The following is a 16,414-nucleotide window of genomic DNA, read 5'->3' on the forward strand; positions in this document are numbered from 1 at the left end:
ACAGTTGATAAATGTTTTGAAGTTATAGGGTATCCACCAAACTTTAAAAGGAAAAATAATTTTAACTCTGGAAACTCTAAAACTTTTTCTAGTCAAGTTAATACTGATGGTGCAGGGTCTTCTGCAGTTTCATTGACAAATGACCAATTGGGAAGACTACTAATGTTGTTAGAGGATAAGAAAAGTATTTCTTCTGGTCATTCAAATATGTCAGGTAGAAATTTTGTTAATATGAGTGTTAAGTTTAACATGAACATACACAAATTTTTTAAATCAAACCAAACTCATAATACTAACAAAGGCAGTCTAGGGTGGATTATAGACTCTGGGGCTAATCAACATATGACATATTGTGATAAAGGTTTTGAAAAGGTTGTTGATGTTTGTGATCTAAACTTAACTGTAAGTCACCCTAATGGTACAAAAGCAAAAGTAACTAAAATTGGGGACATGAGAGTTACAGATAAACTTGTTTTATATGATGTTTTGGTTGTGCCTGATTATACTGTTAATCTGTTGTCTGTATATTGTATGTTAAGAGATAACAAACTCTTTGTTAGTTTTGATGAAGATAATTGTTATATTCAGGATTTGAAATGCATGAAAACATTGGTGACTGCTAAACAGATAGATGGACTGTATGTTTTAGGCAGCAATACTAGAGGTAATAATGATAGTCTTGAAAAGTTTAATGTTTGTTTTGGGTCTAAGTCTGTGTGGCATGATAGGTTGGGTCATCCTTCTGATATAATTTTAAATGTTTTAAAAGAAGATCTTAAACTTGACAATAGTGTAAATCATAGTCCATGTGAGATATGTCATAAGGCAAAGCAAACCAGGGAACCTTTCCCTTTGAGTGAGCATAAGTCAACTAGAATTGGTCAGTTAGTGCATATGGATGTTTGGGGGCCATATAGGGTGGTAGGCAAAGGTGGTTTTAAATATTTTTTAACCCTTGTAGATGATTATACAAGGGCTGTTTGGACTTTTTTGTTAAAGTCAAAAGATGAGGTTTTTGAAAGTTTTCAAACTTTTTATGCCTTAATGAAAAATCAGTTTAATAGTAATATAAAAACAATAAGAAGTGATAATGGGACAGAATTTCTGAATAATAAAATGACTTTGTTTGTGAAACAAAATGGAATTGAGCATCAAACCACTTGTGCTTACACACCTCAGCAGAATGGTGTGGCTGAAAGGAAACATAGACACTTGCTTAATACAGCAAGAGCTCTTATGTTTCAAGGGGGGATACCTCTTTATATGTGGGGTGAATGTGTTCTTACTGCAACTTATTTGATTAATAGGCTTCCTACTTCTGTGCTGACTGGAAAGTGTCCTTATGAGTTGGTTTATAATAAAAAACCTAATCTTTCTCATATCAAGGTGTTTGGTTGTCTTGGTTTTGCCACCATTCTAAATAATACTGATAAATTTGCAAGCAGATCTGAAAAATGTGCATTAGTTGGTTATTCAAATGCAAAGAAAGGTTATAAACTGTACAGTTTTAACAAAAAGGATTTTATTTTTTCAAGAGATGTTAAATTCTATGAAAATATTTTTCCTTCTAGAACAAGAGAAGAAAACCATGTTGAGTCAGTTGAGGCTTATGAAAATGAGTTTTTAAAGTTTTTTAGTGAGTTTGAAAGAAATGACCAACATCTTGAAAGACCCAATGATGAAGGGAAAGATAGTGATGAAGATGATGGCAACTGTAGTGATGGACTTAGTGACTCATCTGAATCTAATAAAGTCAACACTACACCTGCAACATCTAGTGAAGTCAATATTTTACCTGAGGGCAATGTTAATATAAATTTAAATATTCCAACTCAAAGTGATACTCAAGATATAAGGAGGTCATCTAGGAAACCTGTTTTTCCTGCTAAGTTTAATGAATATATTGTGAATAATAGTTACAGTAAAAGGTTTGGTTTAGAAAAAGTGTTAAATTATACCAAATTACCAAGAGATATTAAATGTTTTATAACTTCATTAGATAAAGTCTGTGAACCTAGCACCTATTGGGAAGCCTGCAAAAATCAGGTTTGGATAGATGCAATGAATTCAGAAATGGAGGCATTGCATAGAAATGGAACCTGGATTCTTGTAGATCTACCACCTGATAGGAAACCAATAGGGTCTAAATGGGTTTACAAGATTAAATATAAATCTAATGGAGAGATTGAAAGATACAAGGCTAGACTTGTTGCAAAAGGGTTTAATCAAAGGGAGGGTTTAGATTTTGATGAAACCTTTTCTCCTGTGATAAAAATGGTGACTGTTAGGTGTATGTTAAGCATGGCTGTAACGACCCGGAATTTTCCGATCGTTCTATACTTAGGAGATTAATATTTACACAAATTAAACCTTACCAACATGATAAGCAATTCAAACTGTTGAGACTTATATTTTTGAAAAGAGTTTTACACAACGTTTGACCGTCCAATTTGACCGATGATATCACGAACTATATAACACACGATAATTATACGATTATGTATATGTACATATCTATACATATTTAACATGATTTAAGGATGGTTTAACATTTCATTGTGAACTAACAACAATGAGTTATAAGTATACTTTGAGACCACTAACTTAAGTTTTCAAAATGATAACTATATGTAACGTTCTTTGACATATATACTTACAATCTATAATGTGTTGTGATTTATGTCACCAATATGATTTAAGTGTAATGGGATTAATTTGTAACCAAAATAATCTTGATAAATATCGAACAAGTTTGGGGAAGTGTGGAGTGCACACTTGTTTGAACTTATCTTGATTATGACGGGGGTTCGGGGGCAGCGCCCCCGATAAGCGGGGTCTAAGGGGTGGCAACCCCTGGCAGGGTCCAAGGGGCAGAGCCCCTGGCTGGGGTCGAGCTGCCAGGTCAGCTTGGAAATTTTTTTTTGGGCTAACATTGCTTTATTAAAAATGTCTTAAAATTTTATTTTTGGCCCGGTTGGACCCAAAATAAAAGCCCGATTTTGAGCTTCTTTTACCGTATCATACTCATCATCCATACGTATTTACTATTGGTAAATACACATCAAATCAATATTCTTATCAGCTTTAGATCTGCCCTAGATAAGAGGGAATCTTATTTGTAAGCTAGCATACATTATTACTCAAAAATTCAACACAATAATTTGTCCTTGTTCCCTCAACAACCAGACTGTCCTATAAGTATCACCATCACCTTGGTTTTTCATTTCATTCTTACAACCATCTTTCTCTAACCAAAAACACACTCTTAGGAACTCTAAGTGTTCTTCACAATCTCAGCAAATACTCATGAAGAACTAGCTTCATGAACAACCTATAATCATCATAAGAAAGTTTGATCAAGATTATTTTCTATCTTTTCCAGTAGCTTTATCCAAGTAACTTGAGGTAGTAACCTTATTCATAATCTTATTCAATTCATATTTATATAGCTATCTTATTTTGTGTTATAAAATTTTTAACAACAAGAACATAGTTTGAATGATTTCAAACCTGTTCGCAAACTAAATAGATCCTTCTAATTTGATTTTTAAAACACTTCAAAACCTGTAATATATCATATTATGACAAAATCGGATTAATCATATCTTAGCTAATTAACATAATATTTAATATATATTTACTTATGATTTGATTTTATATATTCCAGGACCACCCGTAAACAACACGAGAAAATTAATCATAAGACCTCATGATTGTACGCAACACGTCATCTGACAACACGGTACTTTATGTACGCAATACGTCATTTGACAACATGGTACCATGGGTCGAGATTAATTCTGATCAATACGAATACGATGGGGTCTTTATTTATTTTATTGAGCAACTAATTGTGGACCATTAACAACATACTGCTAACTACGGACTAAGAAAATATTAAAAGTATTATAAGTATATATATATATATGTAACGATTACTTGAAAAGAAAATATGTTGATATATTATATATATGGTTAGGTTCGTGATATCTATCGGAGACCAAGTCGAGTTAAATACCTTCAAGGAAAAGGTGAGTATATAGTCCCACTTTTAAACTTTAAATATTTCGGGATGAGAATACATGCATTTTATGATTTACGTTATGGACACAAGTGATTAAAAATATATATTCTACGTTGAGTTGTACCACTGGCATACTTCCCTGTAACTTGGTAACTATTATTTACATGAGGTATTGTAAACGCGAATCCTGTTGATAGATCTATCGGGCCTGACAACCCCAACCGGACTGGACGACCAGTATTCAACGGTTGCACAGTACTTCGTTTCGGTAACTACACTTGGTACGGTGTAGTAAGATTTCATAATAAAGGGAATATGCGACGTTGATTAAATGTTAAGTATGGTTATCAAGTGCTCAACAACTTAGAATATTTTTATTAAAACGTTTATATACGAAATCTTGTGGTCTATATTTATAACGCTGCCGGCATTAAACCTATATCTCACCAACTTTATGTTGACGTTTTAAGCATGTTTATTCTCAGGTGATAACTAAAAGCTTCCGCTGCAACATGTTGAATTTAAGCAAGATCTTGAGTATGCATATTTGTGTCAAAAATAAAACTGCATATCGGAGGATTTGTAATGTAAAATATGTTGGAGGTCGTATTGTTATTATCACATGTAAAGTTTGTAAGTCTAAGATTATCGCTAAACGATAATCATTATTAAGTTGTTTAAACCTTGTATTTGTAATAAAAGCTATGGTTTGTATTGTAAAAACGAATGCAGTTTTTGAAAAATGTCACATATAGAGGTCAATACCTCGCGATGAAATCATATGTTATTGTATTCGTCTTTATGGTTAAGGTCGGGTTATGACAATGGCTGTTCAAAATGATTGGAAGTTGTTTCAACTTGATATAAACAATGCTTTTTTGTATGGGGATCTTGAAGAAGATGTCTATATGACACCTCCTCTTGGATACTATGATGTTAATGAAAAGAAAGTATGCAAACTGATTAAGTCTCTTTATGGACTTAAGCAGGCTCCAAGAAAATGGAATGAGAAGCTAACTGCTTCTTTAATTGAATATGGATTTACTCAAAGTAGAAATGATTATTCATTGTACTTGAAAACTGATAAAAATATTTTTATTGGTCTTTTAGTCTATGTAGATGACATAGTGCTTACAGGTAACAATGTTGATGAACTAAAAAAGGTCAAAACTTTTTTAAGTACCAAATTCAAAATTAAAGATCTTGGAGAGCTAAAATACTTTCTTGGAATAGAAGTCTTGCCTATTGAAAATGGTTTGTGTATGTCACAGAGAAAGTATTGTTTGGAATTATTGTCTGAGTTTGGCTTAACAGCTAGTAAACCTGTGTTGACTCCAATTGAGTCAAATGTTGTGATTAAAGAATCAAGTACTCCTGTTAAGTATATAACTGGTTTTCAAAAGTTGGTAGGAAAATTGATCTACTTAACTCTGACTAGACCAGACATTGCTTTTGCTGTTCAGTATCTTAGTCAGTTTATGCATAGTCCTTTAGAATGTCATATGAAAATTGCTTTAAGGCTTTTAAGATACCTAAAAGGGTCACCTGGCAAAGGCATAGTTATTGGCAAGAATACAGATAATGTTCTTAAAGCATTTGTGGACTCTGACTGGGCAAAAAGTGCTATGTTAAGAAAGTCAGTCACAGGTTATGCAGTTTATTTTTGTGGTAATCTTGTTTCCTGGAAAAGCAAGAAACAGACTACCATTTCTAGAAGCTCAGCTGAAGCAGAATTCAAGAGCTTTTGCTTCCGTGTCTTGTGAAATCATTTGGATTTTAAAATTACTTGATGATTTTAAAATAAAACCTAAGTTACCTGTTGATGTCTTTATAGATAATAAAGCTGCAATTCAGATTTCTCTAAATCCTGTGTTCCATGAAAGGACAAAACATTTTGAGATTGATTTATTTTGGGTTAGAGATAAAATTTGTGATGGAATTTTGAAACCAGTCAAAGTTGAGTCAAGTGAAAATGTTGCAGACTTTTTTACTAAAGGCTTGAGTGTAAAACAACATGAATATCTTCAAAATAAAGTTGGGTTGTTTGATATGTATAGGTAATTAGATTGAGGGAGGGTGTTGAAATATATACAGCAATCTAATTATCTATACATGTGTGCATAGTCTAATCCATTGTGTTTGAGTGCAGATTAAATCTTGGTAGAAGGATTTATTGTGCTTGGAGTTGATTGCTGTTCAAGTTGTTGGTCTTGTAGCAGTTGAAGCAGTTCAGTTAGTGGTTTTATATGTTGCTGTTGAAGGGGTTGAGCCCGTATGAATCACGTGCAATGCTTAGACTGAATAAGGTATCTGATATCGGGTTTGGTCTAAGTATCACATATGTGGGATGTACCAAGGCTCAACTTATAATATTAGAGGGGCTGTATTTGTCATTTAATATTTAGAGAGGTTATAGTTGAAAATGCAAAAATAGGGATCTGCATAAAAGCTAGGTTTGGGTACTGTTGCAGATATAAAAAAAAAACGAATACTCTCTCTCTCTGAAAAACTCACAGCCTTTCTCTATAAACTTTTGTCTATTGATATTAATTTGTATTGATTCATCTAATTGATGAATTAGTTTGGTTAGTCGTATAAGGTTCTGAAACAAGTTGATGTTCTGAATCTATTGTGGTTAAGTGTTGGTAATCAAAGTTTTGTGGTGTGTTTTATGTTATTGATTGATTCTGCAAATCAATCTGTATGTTTCTTCAGATGCACTATGCGAGAGATTCGATCGAGTATGCGTATCATGACTGAATCTAATAGAATTTTTGACAGACTGTTGATGCGATGGACTATTTCAGTAACTTTTGCAAACTACATGGACGATTCAGGTAAAAAAAGCCGAAGGACTGTATCAGCAATTTGGTATAAAACACATGAACTATCTCAATAACTGTCTAAATTAAATTGTGATAAAATTCGAAAAATTATATTACTTTCTATGTACGAAATATATTATGGGTTAACATATTGACATATGAAAAAAATTGAAAAAGTTTCTTATGGGTAAGTGGGTAAACAAAGTGATCTTGATAATTGAGAAAAAGAGTATTTGCGTGATTCAGATCTATCAATTGCATTCCACCGAAACACAAATTGAAACGGGAACTTTTAATTTGACTTCTTGAAAGTAAAAAAAAAAAATTCAATAAAAAAAGATTTATTGATTACTAGAAGGTCCGACTCATTAATTTATTAAATTTTTTTTTTTTTTTTTTTTTTTTTTTTTTATTTTTTTTTTGAAAAACTTCAATTATATAACCATGGACTTTCATGAAACGGTGAAAAATAAAAAACAAAACATACAGACCAAACTCTGGCACGTCTCCAATAGGTCAATTGACTTGTGAATCCAAGTAGCTACCTATGGTAACAAAATGATTATCCATGTAACTCTATGAAGCAGTATCTGCATCTCTACTTTATATTGCGTAAATCTTGATCGTGTTCGAGTGAATCTGTTATTCAATATGTGATCTCACATGTTATGTAATATCGCTTGCACACCACCATGTTCATGCTCCATTGTATGTAATATATCTTATAGTTTTTTTTTTTTTTTTGACAAAATACATAATATATAAATAGATCATAAACGATCGGCAGAGTACATACAAGAGAATACAATTGAACATGTCTGATGATGTGTGTGATCCAAAGATCACCAATAACCTACATACAATGAAGGTGCAAGAAAAACACCAAAATGAACTACACCAATACAAATTGAAATAATTGAGCAGCAAACGAGCTGCAACCCTGCCAACATCTAGACCTCATAATATATCACCACCGAACCTGAAAAAGCTCGGAACAGATCACATGTATCATAACCTCACCTCTCCACCAGAAAGAGCAGCATCCGTATAACAACAAACTAACAAACATCATCCACCGGGCAACCCAAAAACACCCGTCCTGAGACCAGACAATCGACGAAGAACTTCACAAAACAAACTAAGCCACCGAACGCGCAGTCGAAAATCCCTAGAGAGACCTCATCCAAAATCCTCATTTTTCGAAGTTGAAACGAGAACGGTGGCAAGAGCGAAATTTCAACCCGAACCGGAACAACGACAGGGAGAATGGAGCGAACGGAACCAACTCAGAAAGCTAAAGACCAGAAACCACCCTTAAATCGACCATCTTATAGTTTAATAAAAGTTCCTTTAAAAATAATAATAAATATTGGTTAAATTAACATGAAATTAATATATTTTGCACGTTTACCTTTTAATTCTTTCATTAAATTCAATTAATATAAATATATAACACTAACTAGAGTATCGTTAACAAAATATGTTATGCAATCAATATTTGGCTTTTATCTAGGATTAACAATAAACACTATTGTTGTTTGTTATGGTATGAATGGAACACCAAAACTAACTAGAGAAGTAGAGAGTGCCATTAACAAAATAAAATACATTTAATTTAGGAGTCTTTATTTCTATAATCATTGATCCTTTAAATTGTAATTGTAATCAACATCATTCCAAATTTGGGTTAAAACAAAGATGAGATACCGCATGTTATACGAGCTTTATAGCTGTCCATTACTTTACTTTGCAAAGGAGGTTTGTCTCCATGGATTTGATTTGTACCCGGTAAGATAAGATGTAGTCGATGGGTTAAATCGCCGAACTCCTTATTACCCCAATTTTTCTTGTAGGCTCCCTGCTCCGCCATCAGGATAACTGTTCGAATCATTCGATATTTCTTCTCACAGCAGAATTTTTGTATAAAATGTTTGAATTTGTTCGTCCATATTCTCAGCCCATGTTCTCATATTGTATGGCTAACAGAATTAAACAAAGTTAATCTAATTATCCCTCCCGATACCTTATAAGTTGATGCAATAATGAAATACTGTTATAATAGGAATTTTGAAATATTGTTATATACGGAGTAACAGAAATCTTGAAAATTATTGTTATGAAAGCAGCCCATGATTAGGTATCACAAAATAATGAATGAAACATATTGTGTTAATAGAAATCTGCAACAGGTCCCGGCCCTAAATCATTTTCCATTGTCATGGGCCTATGTAGCCCAATAATCTTGTTTGGACTATGTTATATCAATAACGTATCATCGTTATCATGATCATGATTCATGATCATGAATTTTAGGGATGGCAATTGGCAAGAAAAAACCCGTGACCCGCGGGTACCCGATCCGCGATGGGCGGGTAAAATCATTAAATCTTACTCGCGGGCACGGGTACGGGTGAAAATTTATACCCGCTGACGGGTCGCGGGTATATACTACCTGTCGCGGGTAAAACCCGACCCGTGAATACATGAGACTTTTCTTAATTTACCCATGAATTAATATGTATAATTATTAAATTTAAAAGATATTTTACTGGTATTTGAATGATGATTAAAAATATAATATTAAATACAAATAAAAAACTTAATTTTGACGTCATTATACATATAGCTTGAACATATCATTTTATAATTAATAAAATTATTTGGATTTTCTTATTAAAAGTTATATATTATTATTACCCGCGGGTTACCCGTGGGTCATGGGTATCCGCGGGTTACGGGCATGGGTGAAAAATTTTTATCCGTGGGCGGGTAACGGGTCTCAATGTGCAAAAAAGAAACCCGATGGGCGGGTCGCGGGTTTATAGAACCCGTGCCCGTTACCCGCGGGCGCCATCCCTAATCATGATTATGATTTGTACAAACATCACTACATCAGAGTTTGAAAACATTCCAATATAGATATAGGGTTTAAATTATTACTCGGTTCAATTGCGAATTTAAGATCAAGAGTCTTATAAAAATATCAGGTACTTCAAAATTTACATAACATTTTCGCTTTTTCTATAAAAACTGGATTTTTCGTGGTCATTAAAGTGTACGTGATACTCCAATTCAATTGCGTACATATAATTATAGAAACTTGTCCTGTTTGAAAATCGGTACTCCGTTGTATTAAAAGAAAATGTATATATCAAATAGAATCGAACGTTTACATGATAATGTTTATTGATTATAGATTGTAATAAATATATATAAATTCGTTTTTTAAGAAAATGTTAAAAAGGCCATGAATAATGGCACGTGCAAATCGGTCATGCCACGCGAGTGGCGGTGTAGAACAATTGATGTGTGGGAACCATTCAAGAGACATAACTAAACAACAAGATGTGCAGTTTATTATTTAATATATTATATTTAAATCATTGCATATAGGTTTTACATGGTTGAGAAAATCTAATTTAGTTATTGTGATAAATTTAATTTAATCAATATTGGTCGCAACCTTTTTTTTTTTTGTTTTTGAAAAGCAAACTAAATTTGTTAAGAACTAACAACATATTTTGGAGTGACAAGTGGTGCGGAGACGAGACACTTAGAGCCACCTTTCCAAGATTATTTCGGATCGAATCGGAAAAAGAAGCATTGATTACTGATCGTGTATTCTAGAATGATGCTGAAACAGTTTTCAAGTGAAAATTGAATGCTCAACCCAGGTGGAGAGTTGAATCGGATCTCAACCTTCTAATCAACAAAGTCACTAACTACAAACCTTCCGAAAAAAATAGTGAGTATTGGTCGTGGAAATTTAGCAACAAAGGCCTTTACAACACAATATCCTTAATCGAGATGCATATACATATCCATATCTATATACATATCCATATTCATTTAGGTTTATCTATATTTATATCCATATTCATATTCATTTAGGTTCATTAATATCTATCACGAACCGAGTGGATCGAATGGAATCCAATGAATCGGGTGAATCGAATGGAATCCAATGAATCGAGTGATCATTGTCATCTCTATACTTAGATTTATGTAACTATTTAGTTACGACGTATGGAGAGAAAAAAAAGTAAATTAGCAATAATGAATATGAAATCTAAAAAGAGAGAGAGAAAAAAATAATAAAATTAAAATCAAACTAAAAGCAATGACAAATTGACAATAATAGCTAGAGAGGGCAATATAACATGATGGCTGACATTTACTACAAGCGAATTTCACGTGCTTAGTCTCACTCGGGGAATTTATATTTGCACCATCCATTTTACTCATTCCACCGCAATTTAATAAAAGTTTCCAAAATACCCTTATATTTTTTACTAGTGTTCACTTCAATTTTTTTTAATTATTTATGTTTAGTTGTGTTCAGTATCTTTTCTTTCACTTGTAGTCTATTGACTATGTTCCCATCATCTATCGACACACATACTAATACTTACTCCGCATCTTTTTTTTTTTTTTTTTTTTTTTTTTTTTTTTTTTTTTTTTTTTTTTTTGATATTTATCTATCTATCTATCCTCTTGAATTTTAGGGGTGGTGGTTTATCCATATGTTTATGCTTTTGTTCAGATCTTGTTTGCTATTATTCTGAGTTTCAATCGAATGTGCTTTTAATTTGGATATCATTTAGTAACAGGGAAAGAAGAAGAAGAAGGATTAGAGTTCTTGATTTGGTAAAAAGGAAAAATGAACTGGCATGTTTGGCTCTTGAACTGGCAAAAGCATCGAGTATATTCTGTAATTTGTGTTAGTAGCTGCATCTGCTGTATGCAACCATGTAGCTCTTGATAACTTTCATTCATCTTAATATTAATAAATACACTACTGAGGATAGTTGCCCCTCTCTCTCTCTCACACACACACACACACACAAAAGGTGAAAGGTGAGAAAGAAGATGAAGTAAAAGACAAAGGAGAGAGATGGATGAATGTGAGACAAAGTCTTGTAATGAAGGTGTAGTTGAACACGTAATGTAAATTTTGCATTATCATTATCATTATTAAACATTTACAAATAAAACATTTGTTTTATAGGGGCATTTTAGGAAATTACTTAAAAGTATGGTGGAAGAAGTAAAAAGGTGTGTGGATATTTTTTTTTCTTTTTTTCTTAACAAAAATAACGAGAACTTTATAGATGGCACCTTCATCGAAAAATGAAGATCCAAATCGAAACATACAATATGATCCTAAAAAAAAAGGTGTGTGGATATATCCATCTCCCCTCCGGTAATATTTACAAACACATCAAACTAAAAATCACTCTTACTAAATATGATACTTTATAACACGTGGTTTAATCAATTTTTTACATATCTATTTGGCTTCTGTGGCGTCCTCCAGATAGGGCCTGGAAGAATAACGTCACTAAATATATCAAATCACAGTTGTATAAACGAGAACGACTCTATATGAGACGTTTTATTGAGTTTTGCAGCGGAAGATAAATAGATTACATTGTATTTAATGAACAATGCATTAAATGTCTTTAATTGGTATGATATGTAATGAAGACTTCAAGCATGGCAAACAATCATCATCAAAACAGCAGATATATAGCGGAAGCAATATTTATGTACCTGAGAATAAACATGCTTAAAGTGTCAACACAAAGGTTGAGTGAGTTCATAGGTTTGTCATAAATAATGATTTCAGTAATAGTGTTAGACAACAAGATTTTTGTTCATAAGCTTGGCCTCGCAGGGACCAATTAGTAGATCTCGCAGATCCAAAAGTTGTTCATAAAGTTGGTCTCGCAGGGACCAAAAAGTAGATCACGCAGATCCAAAAGTTATTCATAAGCTTGGCCTCACATGGACCAATTAGTTGATCACGCAGATCCAAAAGTTATTCATAAGCTTGGTCTCACATGGACCAATTAGTAGATCACGCAGACCCAAAAGTTATTCATAAGCTTGGTCTCGCAGGGACCAATTAGTAGATCACGTAGATCCAAAAGTTGTTCATAGTTTGTCCCAAAGACCAGTTGTGTTTATACTTGTCGGTTAGAGACTTAGTCGGACATAGCAGGGTATAGCGTAGTTTAAAGTTGGTACTTGTGTCTAGCGTGTAAAACAGTTATAAAAGTTGTACATGTATTCTCAGCCCAAAAATGTAAAGAGTAAAAGGGATCTATAAACTCACGAAAAATCAGTTTTAATATTTGTATTCATTTAATAAAAACAGTTATAAAAGTAGCGCATGTATTCTCAGCCCAAAAATATAGATAAAAAGGGAACTATGAAAACTCACGATACGATAATTTGTATGATATGCGTATGATAGCACTAAACAAGTACAGAGCTGTCCTCGGATTCACGAACCTATATCAAGTTTATATATATTAAAACCTATAATTTTAATCAATCGATTATATTATTAATGGTGTAATTGTTATTTTAATAGGTTATATGTTTCATTATATACTTTAGATAAATAATTAGGTATTTAAAATGTTAATATTGTTTTGCTCTATGTATTAAATATCTTTTTATATGACTATTACTTATTTATTATAATAATATCAATAATGATAAATAAAAAGTTGTATTTGATTATAATAATAATAATAGTAATACTAATGATGATAACTATTATAGTAATAAATATCATAATAATAATAATAATGTTAATAAAAGTAATTGATAATTTAAATAATAATCATGATAATAATAGTAAAAATAATGTTAATAATAATAACTTTAATGATAATACTTAATAATAATACCAATAGTTTTTGATTTTAATAATAATGATAAAAATAAAATTTTGATAATTATTAATACTCATAAATTACAAATAATATTAATATTCGTAAAAGGATAATAATAATATTAGTAATAATAATAATAATAATAATAATAATAATAATAATAATAATAATAATAATAATAATAATAATAATAATAATAATAATAATAATAATAATATCACTAAGTGATAATACTTAAGCGATAATAATATTTATAGTAAGATGTAACGACCCGGAAATTTCCGACCAAATTTAAACTCTAATCTCTATAGGTTTCCAACACGATAAGCAAGAACCTTAATGTTGAGTCTAGAAAGTTTGAAATCTATATTTGAATAATCAGTTACCCTTTGACCATGCCTGACGATTCACGAACTGTTGTGTGTAAATAAATATGTAAAGATATGTTTATATGCAAATATAAATTTAAGTGTATTTCTAATATTTTGAATTAATAAAAAGTATTATTTATAAAGACTTTAATGGGTCAGAATTATTATTATGTTTGTTATTGATATTGGTTATATATTCATTTAATACAAATATGATATATATATATATATATATATATATATATATATATATATATATATATATATATATGCGTTAAATACAGATATAAATATATATAAGGAAATCCGTGTTGTTAATAATTATTTATTATATTATATTCTTATTACTAATATAATTATTATTATTATTATTAACATAATTATTATTATTATTATTATTAACATAATTATTATTATTAATATAAATGTATTTATTATTATTACATATACAAATTCAAATTGAGAAAAGGATTTCCATTCAAGTTACTATCAAACTGTGTTTAAAATTGTTTTCTTGCCTTTGAATCGATTATGGAACAGAATCTGTATCCAACACAAAAGTCTATTACAGATTCGATTTTTTATTGTCTTTATTCAATTCTTCTAATTTTTTTTTTTTCGTCCGATTGAGAAGTTGTTGTCCACGTTTCCTTATATCATCAATCACCTTTACATCTCTTTATAATCCAAAGTTTAAAGCTTCATCAAAGACTAACTCAAAAACTATTATCACCTCTATCACCCTCTCTCACTTTACTTCCGTTTTAAAATCGAAGATCACCACTCATGAAAACATCAAGACAACCACCTTAAACACCCACCAATTACATATCTTTTCGATATTTATTTTTCTTTTTGCTAATGCTTTGTGTCGACCACTATCACAAGATCAAAACCCGTTTATATAATCATGCAACTGTACTCTTGTTCGGTTGTAAACCATGAACTAAAAGCCACGATAATCACCACCTTCACGGCCATCATCGACCATCTTTCAAGAACCACTCCATCATCTTAAAATTGAACATCACCACCTTCATACCCGTCACCCACAGCCACCTTTACTATCCACCTTTAACCCGTCTGTATTACCCACCACAACCACCAACAACACCTTTATCAAATCACCATAGGCTACTGCTACACTGCTAGATACTTCTGTTTTTCTGTTTTATAACCGTGACCCACCTCAAACCCACACAACCATGACCTATTCTGACACCTGCTGCTACGATAATGTTGTTGCTACAGAAAGTATGTGTCGGGTTCTAGTAAAAGGTGATGATAGTGGTGTATTCAATAATGGATCCGATTGATAAGAAAGAATATGATATATAATGATATTAGTGGAGTAGGGATGTGGGGTTCGGTAGACTACATATTAATCCCAAAATCAACGGATATGGGAAACAACTTTATGTGCTCCTTTTCTTGATCAAACCCCACATAAGATAACCACTTTACAGCTGGTTTGACATTCATGTTACACCCACGAATCTGGTAACATTAAGCAGGACATAACTCTCTAGTTTAGAAACATGTTGGGCCATGGGCTGCCTTGTGTTTGTTTGTTTGGGCCGATACCTAGTTCACCTGTTGGGCCGTAAAACTTGAATAAACGATGATGATGGAAACGAAAACATGTAGAGTGATGATAACAAAATGTGATTAAACGAATATGATAATTTGAAACTGTGAAATTATTGATAATGGAGGTGATGAATAAATAAGGATGAGTTTAGTGAGGTGAGGATGGAAGATCGATTGTGATAACAACATAAGTAGACGATGGGGTTTGTGTTGAGAGGACAACACGTACACAAGGGTTATAACAATTAAATGTGAAAATAAATCAAAAACGAACCTGTAGTGAAGTGGTTTAGGTGTGTTCTCATTAAACGAGAGGTCGCGACTTCGAGCCGGGTGGTGACTATTTTTTTTTTTTTGAGCTTATTCTATTAAGGTAGCTTATATTTCATTATTATTATTATTATTACTATTATTATTATTATTATTATTATTATTATTATTATTATTATTATTATTATTATTATTATTAAAATTATTATTATTACTTTGACATTAACATTATTATTTTTATATTATCAATAGTATCATTATAATAACTATTATTATTATTATTACAAAATAAAACAACTTTTATTTATTATTATTATCAATATTATTTAATTAAATAACTATTAAATATATATAAAACTATAATTACTGCACATAATATGATTATATTAATACTTTTATAATAAATATTAATAAATATAAATAATAAGGTTATTAATGAAAAACCTAATTAAGATAACAATTAAATTTCTAATAACATATAAATTTATTCGATTACCATTTTATGTGTTAAAATATATATGTACATGATATAGGTTCGTGAATCCGAGGCCAACCTTATACTTGATCAATGATGATATATGTATTTTTACTACAAAATACATTAGGTGAGTATATAGTCCCTTTTAAACTTTAAATATTTTGGGCTGA

This window comes from Rutidosis leptorrhynchoides, chromosome 4, assembly GCF_046630445.1.
Source record: "Rutidosis leptorrhynchoides isolate AG116_Rl617_1_P2 chromosome 4, CSIRO_AGI_Rlap_v1, whole genome shotgun sequence".
Classification (NCBI taxonomy): Eukaryota; Viridiplantae; Streptophyta; class Magnoliopsida; order Asterales; family Asteraceae; genus Rutidosis; species Rutidosis leptorrhynchoides.